This window comes from Dipodomys spectabilis, unplaced genomic scaffold (assembly GCF_019054845.1).
Source record: "Dipodomys spectabilis isolate Male_0828 unplaced genomic scaffold, ASM1905484v1 ptg000169l, whole genome shotgun sequence".
NCBI classification, from domain to species: Eukaryota; Metazoa; Chordata; class Mammalia; order Rodentia; family Heteromyidae; genus Dipodomys; species Dipodomys spectabilis.
Window position 1 is genome coordinate 8,653,508 of NW_024870846.1, and position 14,916 is coordinate 8,668,423.

Below are 14,916 nucleotides of genomic sequence, written 5' to 3' on the forward strand. Positions count from 1 at the left end.
GCTGGTCTTTGCACTCCCAGCATGCCATGGGAAGCCATGCCCTGCACACTGGCTGGTCTTTGCACTCCCAGCATTCCCCGGGAAGCCATGCTTGCACACTGGCTGGTCTTCGTACTCCCAGCATGCCCTGGGAAGTCATGTCTGCACACTGGCTGGTCTTTGCACTCCCAGCATGCCCTGCACACTGGCTGGTCTTTGCACTCCCAGCATGCCCTGGGAAGCCATGCCTGCACACTGGCTGGTCTTCGCACTCCCAGCATGCCCTGGGAGATGGTGGGAGTGGGAAGGAGGAATCATGGTTCCTTCCTGAGGAGAGAGTGGTGAGGATGAGTGGTGACTGGGGTGGTGAAGGAGGCTGCGGTGCTTGGCTGGCCACATGGGAGGCGCCCTCTTCTCTGCTGCAAGCGTGGTAGTCAACACTCCGTCACTGAGACCCATCCTAATCCTGTAGTTAAGTGACTGTCTCAGATACTTGCTGCGTGGTGGAAAGCTGACTAACAAAGCGAGCAGGCGTCTCAGAAACCTGAGTCCCCGGACACCTGCAGACTCTTAGAAATCAGTCCATAAAGATGCGAAGACTGGTGGAGCCCAGGACACTGAGGAGCACACAGGCAGCTTCCTCCCGGGGACGCTGACGGCCTCAGCCCCTCAAGGCTGGACTTCTTGAGCATCCCAAGGAGAAGCCTTGGCAGCTACCACGGAGAGGCGAGGAGGGAGGCCTGTGCTCCCGTGAACAGATTTGGGCCTGGCCAAGGCGGGGCGGCACTGAGAGCCACACAGGGTGACCTGGCCAGGAACATGCCATTCGAAGTTTCCAGAGGACTTCAAAGCTAAAAGGCTGAACATGGACAGCCCTCCATCTCGGGAGCACTGACAGTGCAGCACGGCCAGCCTTCCCTCCAGGGAGCACTGACAGTGGAGCACTGCCAGCCTCCATCTCAGGAGCACTGACAGTGGAGCACGGCCAGCCTCCATCAGGGAGCACTGACAGTGCAGCACGGCCAGCCCTACATCCAGGGAGCACTGACAGTGCAGCACGGCCAGCCCTACATCCAGGGAGCACTGACAGTGCAGCACGGCCAGCCTCCATCCAGGGAGCACTGACAGTGCAGCACGGCCAGCCCTACATCCAGGGAGCACTGACAGTGCAGCACGGCCAGCCCTACATCCAGGGAGCACTGACAGTGCAGCACGGCCAGCCCTACATCCAGGGAGCACTGACAGTGCAGCACGGCCAGCCTCCATCCAGGGAGCACTGACAGTGGAGCACAGCCAGCCTCCATCTCGGGAGCACTGACAGTGGAGCACGGCCAGCCTCCATCTCGGGAGCACTGACAGTGGAGCACGGCCAGCCTCCATCTCGGGAGCACTGACAGTGGAGCACGGCCAGCCTCCATCTCGGGAGCACTGACAGTGCAGCACGGCCAGCCCTACATCCAGGGAGCACTGACAGTGCAGCACGGCCAGCCTCCATCTCGGGAGCACTGACAGTGCAGCACGGCCAGCCTCCATCTCGGGAGCACTGACAGTGGAGCACGGCCAGCCTCCATCTCAGGAGCACTGACAGTGCAGCACGGCCAGCCTCCATCTCGGGAGCACTGACAGTGCAGCATGGCCAGCCTCCATCTCAGGAGCACTGACAGTGCAGCACGGCCAGCCTCCATCTCGGGAGCACTGAGGATTAGAACTCGGGCAGCATGGAGTGGTTCCATGGGTCTGCTTTGGTTTTGCAGGGCCTCAGAAACTGGTCCCTGTGGCTTTATGGCTGAGCGTCCGGTGCTGTGTTTGCAAATGTGAGCTGCCACAAAGCTGTTAGGAGTTATTTTCCTAAGAAATAGCTGATCTGACAGAGACAAATGACACAAGCAAAGCCAAAGCCTTTGTTGACCCCGTGGTCACTGTTTGCTTTTCTCTCCTGCTGACACATAGGTAGAATGGCTATTATCTATAACACGCATTCACTCATTGGCTGCCTGGTCCTGAAATAAATCACACAATGAATAAAAATCAGACTGTTATCTGAAAAAGCAGATCCACCCCGCTGTCCTGGTGACGCAGTGTAGATCCAGTAACCACTTCAGGGTGTTTGCTGCACAGAAAGCGCTTGGTCACTCTGCAAGGCCATAACACCCTATGGATTCAACCAGCAGCTGTCACGTGAGCATGTGTCTAATAAACACTGACTTTCGCTCACAGATGTGAATCTCTGTGTGGGTTGAAGGCTGCGCCTTGGGCATAAGGGATGAGGAAGGCAACCCCATGGGCCCCTTCCTCAGGGATTTGGAGACCCACAAGCAGGAAGAGGTTATAGATACTCACAAAGTCAGGTGCGTGGCTTTGCAGATCAAAGCACCGTGAGCCTGGCATGTGGAACGGGGCCCTGCATGCGCACGTACACGCACACACACATGCACACACACGTGTGCACGCTTGCACACATGCACACACATGCAACACACGCACACATATGTGCGCACACGCATGCGTGCACACACATGCGCACACATGCAACACACTCACACACATACACACATGCAACACACGCATGCACACATGCACACACACACATGCACACGTGCACACGCACACACGAGCACACACATGTGTGCACGCGCACACACACATGCATCACACACACACGCACACACGTGCATGTGAGTGTGCACACACACATGCACACACACATACACACATGCAACACACACACACACACTCACACATGCACACACGTGCACACACGCGCACGCCCACACACACACACGGGTGGGAGCAGCTGAAGCGGGCCTTCAGAGGATCGCACGAGAGGTGTGTATTGAAGACTGGCTGGGCGTGGTGGGGCTGAGGTGGGCTACAGGGAAGTCAGTCCTGAAGACAAGGACACCTCGCTGAAACTGGACCCAGCCAACACCGGCATCAACCATCCAGGCTGCACGTCCACTGTGGGCAGAGGAGATGCATTTGGAGAGGACCCGCCTGGCCCCCGGGAACGCCGGGCTGATGCGTGCTCACAGGACTGGTGACCTTCAGCAGGGCCGCCTTGAAGGGCGGTAACGTGAAGCTTTTGGGGGGGGGATGACGAGTCAAGGCTGTTCTTACTTCCTGTGATGAAGCACTTGGCCTCGGTGCCCTTTAGAATGTACTCACAAAGATATTCTAGGGCTTAGAGGACACGTCCTGTATTTGTACCCCATCCCAAACTTGTATTAGCTTATAGCTAATTAGCCCATTTTCACCTAAAAGTCGAGAAAATATAGAGAGGCTGAGTATTTAGCTCAGTGGAAGAGCGCTTGCCTAGCAAGTGTAAAGCCGCAAGTTCAGTCCTGAACATTGCAAACAAACAAAAACCCAGAGAATGCATTGAACAGCACAGCTCTCAACTTAAGAAACGGACGTCCACATTGATCTATGGGAGTCGGTATGTGGAATCAGACTTGTGGGCCACAGCAGGTGTGAGAGGATGTAGGTGGGCCCCATCCCTCCGTGGGCCAAGGCAGGAGAATCTTGGGTTCAAGGCCAGCCTGGGCTACAGTGAGACCTAGCCAAAAGAAAACAGCAGCAACAGCAACGCTTCATAGTGCACGAGCCAGCTTACCAGCCCGTGGAAGTTAGTTACCATGGCTGAACCAGACGTCATCAAGTAGCTGAGGGATGGTCACAGACGCGTCAATGCCAGGTGGGTGTGAGGAACTAGAAAGAGCGACGCAGCCGGTGTGATATTCAGGGATGCGTAAGGAGAGGCAAACATCCTCTCAGCCTGACAGGAAATGCTCACAAGTGCTAAATGTGCTATTGCAAGAATCAAAGATGAGAAAACGAATTCATGTGGGTGAATTATGAGGCCTGGGAAAGTGTGAAAACAGTCTGGAGGCTTGGTTACATGCTGAATCTTTTTGGCATGGAAGGCAGCACGGAGGTCCCCTGGAATCCTGCTCCATCCCAGCAGGTAACATTCTTCTCCATGGGGGTATTTGGAAATATTTCCCCCTCTGTGGAAATTCTAAGCCCTTCTAAGCCAGGTGGCTCCTGACTGTAACGCTAGCTATTGAGGGGACTGAGCTATGAGGACTGTGGTTTGAAGCCAGCCTGTGCAGGAACGTGGATGAGAATGTCCTCTCCCATCAACCCAAAAAACCAGAAATAGAGCTGTGGCTCAAGCAGTAGAACGCTAGCCTTGAGCACAGAAGCTCAGGAACAGCTCCCAGGCCCTGAGTTCAGGCCCTAGGACCAGGACACACACACAAATGCCTTCCTTGACACCCGTGTTTGTGGAGTCAGAGATGCAGACGCAGGCGCCTGAGTGGTGCAGCACTGAGCGTAGCCCAGCTCCTCACAGATCTGAGCTTAGTTCTCGGCTCCGTTTCCAGGTTTTAAAATGCCTGCTCGATTCCTTACAACTTTCTTCACTTTCCTGATCATTTTAGCTTTTTGGTGATGGTATTTTTCATGAGTGTGTCACTCTTGTAAATTCTCCATTAAGCACTTTGGTTGGTCTTGGTGTTGCCGAATGCCTTTCACTCATTTAATTTGTGGTCTTTCTGCTTATGGGATGGTCGGTATGATGTCATAAAATGGCCCTGGGGCAGCTGGTGTCCTGTGTCTCCCTCTGCTGGGAGGCTTGGGCCTGTGGGTACTGCCCGGCGGGGGCGAGCTCAGGGGACTGGGGCTGTGGGTGACCGGGTGGGGGTGGGTGGGTGATGGGGTGGGGGGCTGTGGGTGACTGGGTGGGGGTGGGTGATGGGGTGGGGGGGCTGTGGGTGATGGGGTGGGGGGGCTGTGGGTTACGGGGTGGGGTGGGTGGGTGATGGGGTGGGTGGGTTGGGGGGGTTGTGGGTGATGGGGTGGGTGGGTGATGGGGTGGGTGGATGATGGGGTGGGGTGGGTGGGTGATGGGGTGGGGGGCTGTGGGTGATGGGGTGGGGGGCTGTGGGTGATGGGGTGGGGTGGGTGGGTGATGAGGTGGGGGGGCTGTGGGTGATGGGGTGGGTGGGTGATGGGGTGGGTGGGTTGGGGGGGTTGTGGGTGATGGGGTGGGTGGGTGACCGGGTGGGGGTGGGTGGGTGATGGGGTGGGGGGCTGTGGGTGACCGGGTGGGGGTGGCATGTTTTTCCCCCAGAGTCCAGTGGTTGCTGCTTAAGTCTTCCGTTTTTACAGAGCGCCCTTCCTTCTGCTGGGGTCCTCCTGTGGAGTCTGAGGAGACTCACCTCCAGGTGCTCCTTGTGTCCTGGGCCCCACGGGCCCTCCTGTAGTGCGGTGCACTCCCAGCCTGTACCCAGTGCAGGAATGGCGTGTGCAGCACACCCGCGCACACGGCTGCCTCTCCCCCTGTGGGCTTGTCAGCAAGTTGCGGTGGAGGTCACGGGGCGCTCCCATTGCTCCCCGTCCAAGCATGAAAGTGGAGCAGCAGCAGTGGGGTGGGCGGGGTGTTCCGGAAGCGGGCAGAACCGGAGCGGTCGGTCGTCTACGGTGATACTGCAGTTCACAAAACCAAATCCGCGTGTTTGTCACCATGATAGAATAGTGTACAGTCCAATTTTCCACTGCAACCCGCTTTACAGGTCCTCCAGACCCCAACTCCGAATTTCCAAAACGGAGGAGAAGGCGGGGCCGGCGCGTGGGGGACAGGCCCCTCTCCATGCCACGGGCCAGTGGCCCACGCCTCGACCGAGTCAAACAGGGAAGGCCAGACCTGGCGTGCTGCAAGCTCACAGGCGCACCTCTGAGCAAATGCTCGGTAGCATTTAGCGGCACTCACGGCCTTATGTTTCTTTTCATAACTTTCTTCCCTAAAAGATATCCACACTTATTTTTAAGCTTACATATGAGGCTTACAAATCTGTGACCTCAAAATCTTCAGGAGCCTCACACTGTGGTTCTACCCTAAGCAGGTAAAGACTTTGGGCGCATACTTGAAGACCTCTGACTCGTCAGATTCATCCTGAGTCCTGGTACTTGGTAGTTCATGTTAAAAAAAAAAAAAAGCTTAACGAATTGAATTTTATCCTATTAAATTGGAGCTTTTTGTGTTTTCCCCGTGCCCTCTCGTTTCCCGCTGTGCCTACGCATTGGCTGGGTGCGCTCACTCTGGTCCTCCCTGATGCTGGCTGAGGAGGAGAGAGGCGCGGCTCCCAGCAGTGAACAGGTGTGGTCCTCTCTGCAGAGCGGGGCTCTGGCTCACGGGGAGATGGCACAGGCACAGCTCACACCCCAGGGCCCATCCCTCATCTAGCCTAAAGCGTGAAAGCCACTCTTGCCTGCTTGCTTCCTGTCCTTCAGGCTGCGCTGGGGCGTGGAGGAGAGACGCCCGAGCTGTCTGTTCGAGGGATGCTGGAACCCCATCTCACCAGGCCTCAGCAGGAGACAGCGCTGGCACCCACCCCGACTCCGGCCCAGCCCTGTGCCCTCTGCATCATAGCCGCCACCCATTCCACATCTCCAGGCAAACTGCAGGGAAAAGCAGGAGAAAGTACATTGATTGCTTGCAAAATGAGCTTCTATATTGATTTAAAGTGTTGCTGTGAATTACTGCATCTAAAACAATCCCCCCAAAGTCTCATACAGGAGTCTACTAGAGAGGAAAGGCCTTTCCGCTGTGGTGAACTGGCAGCCTCTCACACACATTGTTATTCAGAGGGGGGGGGAGAGAGAGAGAGAGAGAGAGAGAGAGAGAGAGAGACAGGAGAAAAGGGAGAGGAGAGAGGAGTGAGGAGAAAGACAGAAAGAGATAGAGAGACAGACAGACAGAGAGAGACAGGCAGAGAGGAGAGGAGGAGAGAGGAGAGAAGAGAGAGGAGTGAGGAGTGAGAGAGAGAGAGAAAGAAAGAGAAAGGAGAGAAGAGGAGAGGGAGAGACAGGAGAAAAGAGAGAAGAGAGAGGAGTGAGGAGAAAGACAGAGAGAGACAGAGATAGAGAGACAGACAGAGAGAGACAGGCAGAGAGGAGAGGAGAAAGTAGAGAGGAGAGAGGAGTGAGGAGTGAAAGAGAGAGAGAGAGAGAGAGAGAGAGAGACTGGGGCGGATAGAGCACAGAGCAGCCAGAGCAGGGCAGGCGGTGGCTCAGGGGGCTCAGGGCAGGGCAGGCGGTGGCTCAGGGGGCTCAGGGCAGGGCAGGCGGTGGCTCAGGGGGCTCAGGGCAGGGCAGCCCCTGGCTCAGGGGGCTCAGGGCAGGGCAGGCGGTGGCTCAGGGGGCTCAGGGCAGGGCAGGCGGTGGCTCAGGGGGCTCAGGGCAGGGCAGGCGGTGGCTCAGGGGGCTCAGGGCAGGGCAGGCGGTGGCTCAGGGGGCTCAGGGCCACAAGCTGGAGCAGGGAGCTCCAGTCTCACATTGTGGGTCAGCACTGCCCCCTGCGGTCTCTCTGAAGTGCTGCCTGGCATTTCACAGCTGGACAACATGCCCCAGACACAGGCCATGTGTTTGCCTTTCCTGAACTACACACCAAAATCTTTCTTTGTGGATTAGATATTGCGTGTTTTTCTCAGCATTGTGGGCCGGGGGACGGGCAGTTCAAAGGTTGTCTTTAACATGTTTATGAGGGGATATTGGGAATGACTGGCTTGTCTTCAGTGGCTGTCAGGGGGTCTGCTTGTGTGTGTATTTTATTGCCACTCCATTGAGTTTATTGAAAGGCTTTTGTAGTAGTGACACAAAGACTTTGTCTCTGACAAAGTCACTAATGGCTAATACTAATGGCTGTTGAAAGGCATCTGGTCTGATGCATACATCTACTTTACATGAATTGCTCTAGAAATCTTCAAATTTGAAGTTAGCAATCCTGAACTGCAAGAATTACACATTTCTGTAAGTCAGCTGACAGAAATACAGGTGCGCGATTCTCCATTGCCCGGCCCGAGTGGGTTCATCTTCACATCTGGAGGGGGGTTTGGTTCCTAGACAAAAACTCGCAGGTCTGCAAGGCTTTAAGGACAATTGCTCCAGGGCCTTTGCCTCTGATCTGGGTTGAGTGCAGGAGAATGAGGACAATGGATCCATGAACCACAGAACCACTGCCCATAGCCCCACACACATCACCACACAGCCCTACACACATCCCCACAGCCCTACACACATCCCCACAGTCTCTACACACATCCCCAAATCCCCTACACACATCCCCACAGCCCTACACACATCCCCACAGTCTCTACACACATCCCCACATCCCTACACACATCCCCACATCCCCTACACACATCCCCACAGCCCTACACACATCCCCACAGTCTCTACACACATCCCCACATCCCTACACACATCCCCACAGTCCCTACACACATCCCCACAGCCCTACACACATCCCCACATCCCTACACACATCCCCACAGTCCCTACACACATCCCCACAGCCCTACACACATCCCCACAGTCCCTACACACATCCCCACACAGCCCTACACACATCCCCACAGCCCTACACACATCCCCACATCCCTACACACATCCCCACAGTCTCTACACACATCCCCAAAGCCCTACACACATCCCCACAGCCCTACACACATCCCCACAGTCCCTACACACATCCCCACACAGCCCTACACACATCCCCACAGCCCTACACACATCCCCACATACCTACACACATCCCCACAGTCTCTACACACATCCCCACAGCCCTACACACATCCCCACAGTCTCTACACACATCCCCACAGCCCTACACACATCCCCACAGTCTCTACACACATCCCCACAGCCCTACACACATCCCCACACAGTCTCTACACACATCCCCACAGCCCTACACACATCCCCACAGTCTCTACACACATCCCCACACAGCCCTACACACATCCCCACAGTCTCTATACACATATCCACAGCCCTACACACATCCCCACAGTCCCTACACACATCCCCACAGTCCCTACACACATCCCCACAGTCCCTACACACATCCCCACAGCCCTACACACATCCCCACAGTCTCTACACACATCCCCACAGTCCCTACACACATCCCCCCACAGCCCTACACACATCCCCACACAGCCCTACACACATCCCCACACAGCCCTACACACATCCCCACAGCCCCTACACATATCCCCACAGCCCCTACACACATCCCCCCACAGCCCCTACACACATCCCCACAGCCCTACACACATCCCCACAGTCCCTACACACATCCCCACAGCCCTACACACATCCCCACAGCCCCTACACACATCCCCACAGCCCTACACACATCCCCACAGTCTCTACACACATCCCCACAGTCCCTACACACATCCCCACAGTCCCTACACACATCCCCACACAGCCCTACACACATCCCCACAGTCTCTATACACATCCCCACAGCCCTACACACATCCCCACAGTCCCTACACACATCCCCACAGTCCCTACACACATCCCCACAGTCCCTACACACATCCCCACAGCCCTACACACATCCCCACAGCCCCTACACACATCCCCACAGTCCCTACACACATCCCCACAGTCCCTACACACATCCCCACAGCCCTACACACATCCCCACAGCCTCTACACACATCCCCACAGCCCTACACACATCCCCACAGTCTCTACACACATCCCCACAGTCCCTACACACATCCCCACAGTCCCTACACACATCCCCACAGCCCTACACACATCCCCACAGTCCCTACACACATCCCCACAGTCCCTACACACATCCCCCCACAGCCCTACACACATCCTCACACAGCCCTACACACATCCCCACAGCCCTACACACATCCCCACAGTCCCTACACACATCCCCACAGCCCTACACACATCCCCACAGTCTCTACACACATCCCCACAGTCCCTACACACATCCCCACAGTCTCTACACACATCCCCACAGTCCCTACACACATCCCCCCACAGCCCTACACACATCCCCACAGTCCCTACACACATCCCCACAGTCTCTACACACATCCCCACAGCCCTACACACATCCCCACAGTCCCTACACACATCCACACAGCCCTACACACATCCCCACAGTCTCTACACACATCCCCACAGTCCCTACACACATCCCCACAGTCTCTACACACATCCCCACAGTCCCTACACACATCCCCACAGTCTCTACACACATCCAGACAGTTCCTACACACATCCCCCCACAGCCCTACACACATCCCCACAGCCCTACACACATCCCCACAGTCTCTACACACATCCCCACAGCCCTACACACATCCCCACAGTCCCTACACACATCCCCACAGCCCCTACACACATCCCCACAGCCCTACACACATCCCCACAGTCTCTACACACATCCCCACAGCCCTACACACATCCCCACAGTCCCTACACACATCCCCACACAGCCCTACACACATCCCCACAGTCTCTACACACATCCCCACAGTCTCTACACACATCCCCACAGCCCCTACACACATCCCCACAGCCCTACACACATCCCCACAGTCCCTACACACATCCCCGCAGTCTCTACACACATCCCCACAGTCTCTACACACATCCCCACAGTCCCTACACACATCCCCACATCCCCTACACACATCCCCACAGTCTCTACACACATCCCCGCACAGCCCCTACACACATCCCCACAGTCTCTACACACATCCCCACAGTCTCTACACACATCCCCACAGTCCCTACACACATCCCCACAGCCCTACACGCATCCCCACACAGCCCTACACACATCCCCACACAGCCCTACACACATCCCCACACAGCCCTACACACATCCCCACAGTCCCTACACACATCCCCACAGTCTCTACACACATCCCCACAGTCCCTACACACATCCCCCCACAGCCCTACACACATCCCCACACAGCCCTACACACATCCCCACACAGCCCTACACACATCCCCACATCCCTACACACATCCCCACAGTCCCTACACACATCCCCCCCAGTCTCTACACACATCCCCACACAGCCCTACACACATCCCCACAGTCTCTACACACATCCCCCCACAGCCCTACACACATCCCCACAGTCCCTACACACATCCCCACAGTCTCTACACACATCCCCACAGTCCCTACACACATCCCCACAGCCCTACACACATCCCCACACAGCCCTACACACATCCCCGCAGCCCTACACACATCCCCACACAGCCCTACACACATCCCCACAGTCTCTATACACATCCCCACAGCCCCTACACACGTCCCCACAGTCTCTACACACATCCCCCCACAGTCCCTACACACATCCCCCCACACAGTCTCTACACACATCCCCACACAGTCCTACACACATCCCCACAGTCCCTACACACAGCCCCCCACAGTCTTTACACACAGCCCCACAGTCCCTACACACATCCCCCCACAGCCCTACACACATCCCCACAGCCTTACACACATCCCCACAGTCCCTACACACATCCCCACACAGTCTCTACACACATCCCCACAGTCTCTACACACATCCCCACAGTCCCTACACACATCCCCGCACAGCCCCTACACACATCCCCACAGTCTCTACACACATCCCCGCACAGTCTCTACACACATCCCCACACAGCCCTACACACATCCCCACAGTCCCTACACACATCCCCGCACAGTCTCTACACACATCCCCACAGTCTCTACACACATCCCCGCACAGCCCCTACACACATCCCCACAGTCTCTACACACATCCCCGCACAGTCTCTACACACATCCCCACACAGCCCTACACACATCCACACAGCCCCTACACACATCCACACAGCCCTACACACATCCCCACACAGCCCTACACACATCCCCACAGTCCCTACACACATCCCCACAGTCTCTACACACATCCCCACAGCCCCTACACACATCCCCCCACAGCCCTACACACATCCCCACACAGCCCTACACACATCCCCACACAGCCCTACACACATCCCCACAGCCCTACACACATCCCCACAGCCGTACACACATCCCCACAGTCCCTACACACATCCCCCCACAGCCCCTACACACATCCCCACAGTCCCTACACACATCCCCACAGTCCCTACACACATCCCCACAGTCCCTACACACATCCCCACAGTCTCTACACACATCCCCACATCCCCTACACACATCCCCACATCCCCTACACACATCCCCACAGTCCCTACACACATCCCCACAGTCCCTACACACATCCCCACAGTCTCTACACACATCCCCACATCCCCTACACACATCCCCACAGTCTCTACACACATCCCCACAGTCCCTACACACATCCCCACAGTCCCTACACACATCCCCACAGTCTCTACACACATCCCCACAGCCCTACACACATCCCCACAGTCCCTACACACATCCCCACAGTCCCTACACACATCCCCACAGCCCTACACACATCCCCACAGTCCCTACACACATCCCCACAGTCTCTACACACATCCCCACAGCCCCTACACACATCCCCCCACAGCCCTACACACATCCCCACAGCCCTACACACATCCCCACACAGCCCTACACACATCCCCACAGTCCCTACACACATCCCCCCACAGCCCTACACACATCCCCACAGCCCTACACACATCCCCACACAGCCCTACACACATCCCCACAGTCTCTATACACATCCCCACAGCCCCTACACACATCCCCACACAGCCCTACACACATCCCCACAGTCTCTACACACATCCCCCCACAGTCCCTACACACATCCCCCCACACAGTCTCTACACACATCCCCCCACAGCCCTACACACATCCCCACAGTCCCTACACACAGCCCCCCACAGTCTTTACACACAGCCCCACAGTCCCTACACACATCCCCCCACAGCCCTACACACATCCCCACAGCCCCTACACACATCCCCACAGTCCCTATACACATCCCCACAGTCTCTACACACATCCCCACAGCCCTACACACATCCCCACAGTCTCTACACACATCCCCACATCCCCTACACACATCCCCACAGCCCTACACACATCCCCACACAGCCCTACACACATCCCCACACAGTCTCTACACACATCCCCACAGTCCTACACACATCCCCACAGCCCCTACACACATCCCCACAGTCTCTACACACATCCCCACACATCCCTACACACATCCCCACACAGCCCTACACACCTCCCCACACAGTCTCTACACACATCCCCACAGTCCTACACACATCCCCACAGCCCCTACACACATCCCCACAGCCCTACACACATCCCCACAGTCCCTACACACATCCACACAGTCCCTACACACATCCACACAGTCCCTACACACATCCCCACAGTCTCTACACACATCCACACAGTCTCTACACACATCCCCACAGTCTCTACACACATCCCCACAGTCCCTACACACATCCCCACAGCCCTACACACATCCCCACACAGCCCTACACACAACCCCACAGCCCTACACACATCCCCACAGCCCCTACACACATCCCCACACAGCCCTACACACATCCCCCCACAGCCCTACACACATCCCCACAGTCTCTACACACATCCCCACAGCCCCTACACACATCCCCACAGTCTCTACACACATCCCCACAGTCTCTATACACATCCCCACAGTCCTACACAGATCCCCACAGTCTCTACACACATCCCCACAGTCTCTACACACATCCCCACACAGTCTCTACACACATCCCCACAGTCCTACACACATCCCCACAGCCCTACACACATCCCCACAGTCCCTACACACATCCCAACAGTCTCTACACACATCCCCACAGCCCTACACACATCCCCACAGTCTCTACACACATCCCCACACAGTCTCTACACACATCCCCACAGCCCCTGCACACATCCCCACACAGCCCTACACACATCCCCACACAGCCCTACACACATCCCCACACAGTCCCTACACACATCCCCACACAGCCCTACACACATCCCCACACAGCCCTACACACATCCCCACAGTCTCTACACACATCCCCACAGTCCCTACACACATCCCCACAGCCCCTACACACATCCCCACAGCCCCTACACACATCCCCACAGTCTCTACACACATCCCCCCACAGTCTCTACACACATCCCCACAGTCTCTACACACATCCCCACAGTCTCTACACACATCCCCACAGCCCTACACACAGCCCCACACAGCCCTACACACATCCCCACAGTCCCTACACACATCCCCACAGTCCCTACACACATCCCCACAGTCCCTACACACCTTCCCTGCTCCTGACATAGCTCACCACCAGCTGTCAGTTGACCTGGACACAGAATCCTCTCCCGTGGCCAGCCAGACCACAGAACGCCTCATTGATGCTGTGTCCACAATGTCACATCAGGCCGTCACGTTTATTGGACATTGCTTGTTTCATTGCCTTTTCTTTGTCTTGTATCCTTCTATGTCTTTCTCACGAGCAGCCGCTAAACTGTAGCCACAACTGGATTCTTCTGAAATGCCTAATGAACACAGATGCATCGATGGCATAGCAAAGGTCCGCACAGGTGGCCGGCTGCAAGCAGCAGCCTGGAGGTTGCTATTGCCCCTCTCCCACCAACTCAGGAGACAAGGCAGGGGTAGGGAACTGGCATGGGGGGCTCCTGTATTTTATCTTTTCCTTGGGAACTGCCAGGTACACAGGGCGTCACCTGGGCAGAGTGACAAGCAGGTGTCCTGCACAGTGGAGTGCTCTGTCTCCTGCTACTGGGGCTGCACCTGTTCACACCAGAGCTCCAAAAGTGCAGAGACTGAAGAGCTGCTGTTCCACACACTGCCAGCCAGCTGGTGGTCAGCCTCACTTGCAGTGAAGAAACAGGCCCTGATTCTTCTTTCTTCTGCTGCTTTCTTGGGAGGCAGGGAGGGATCAACCGCAGCTCCATGGGCCTTCCTCCTCGATGAACCAGGCACATGGGTCTGGTCTGAGTAAAGTTCTTTCTTTCTTTCTTTCTTTCTTTCTTTCTTTCTTTCTTTCTTTCTTTCTTTCTTTCTTTCT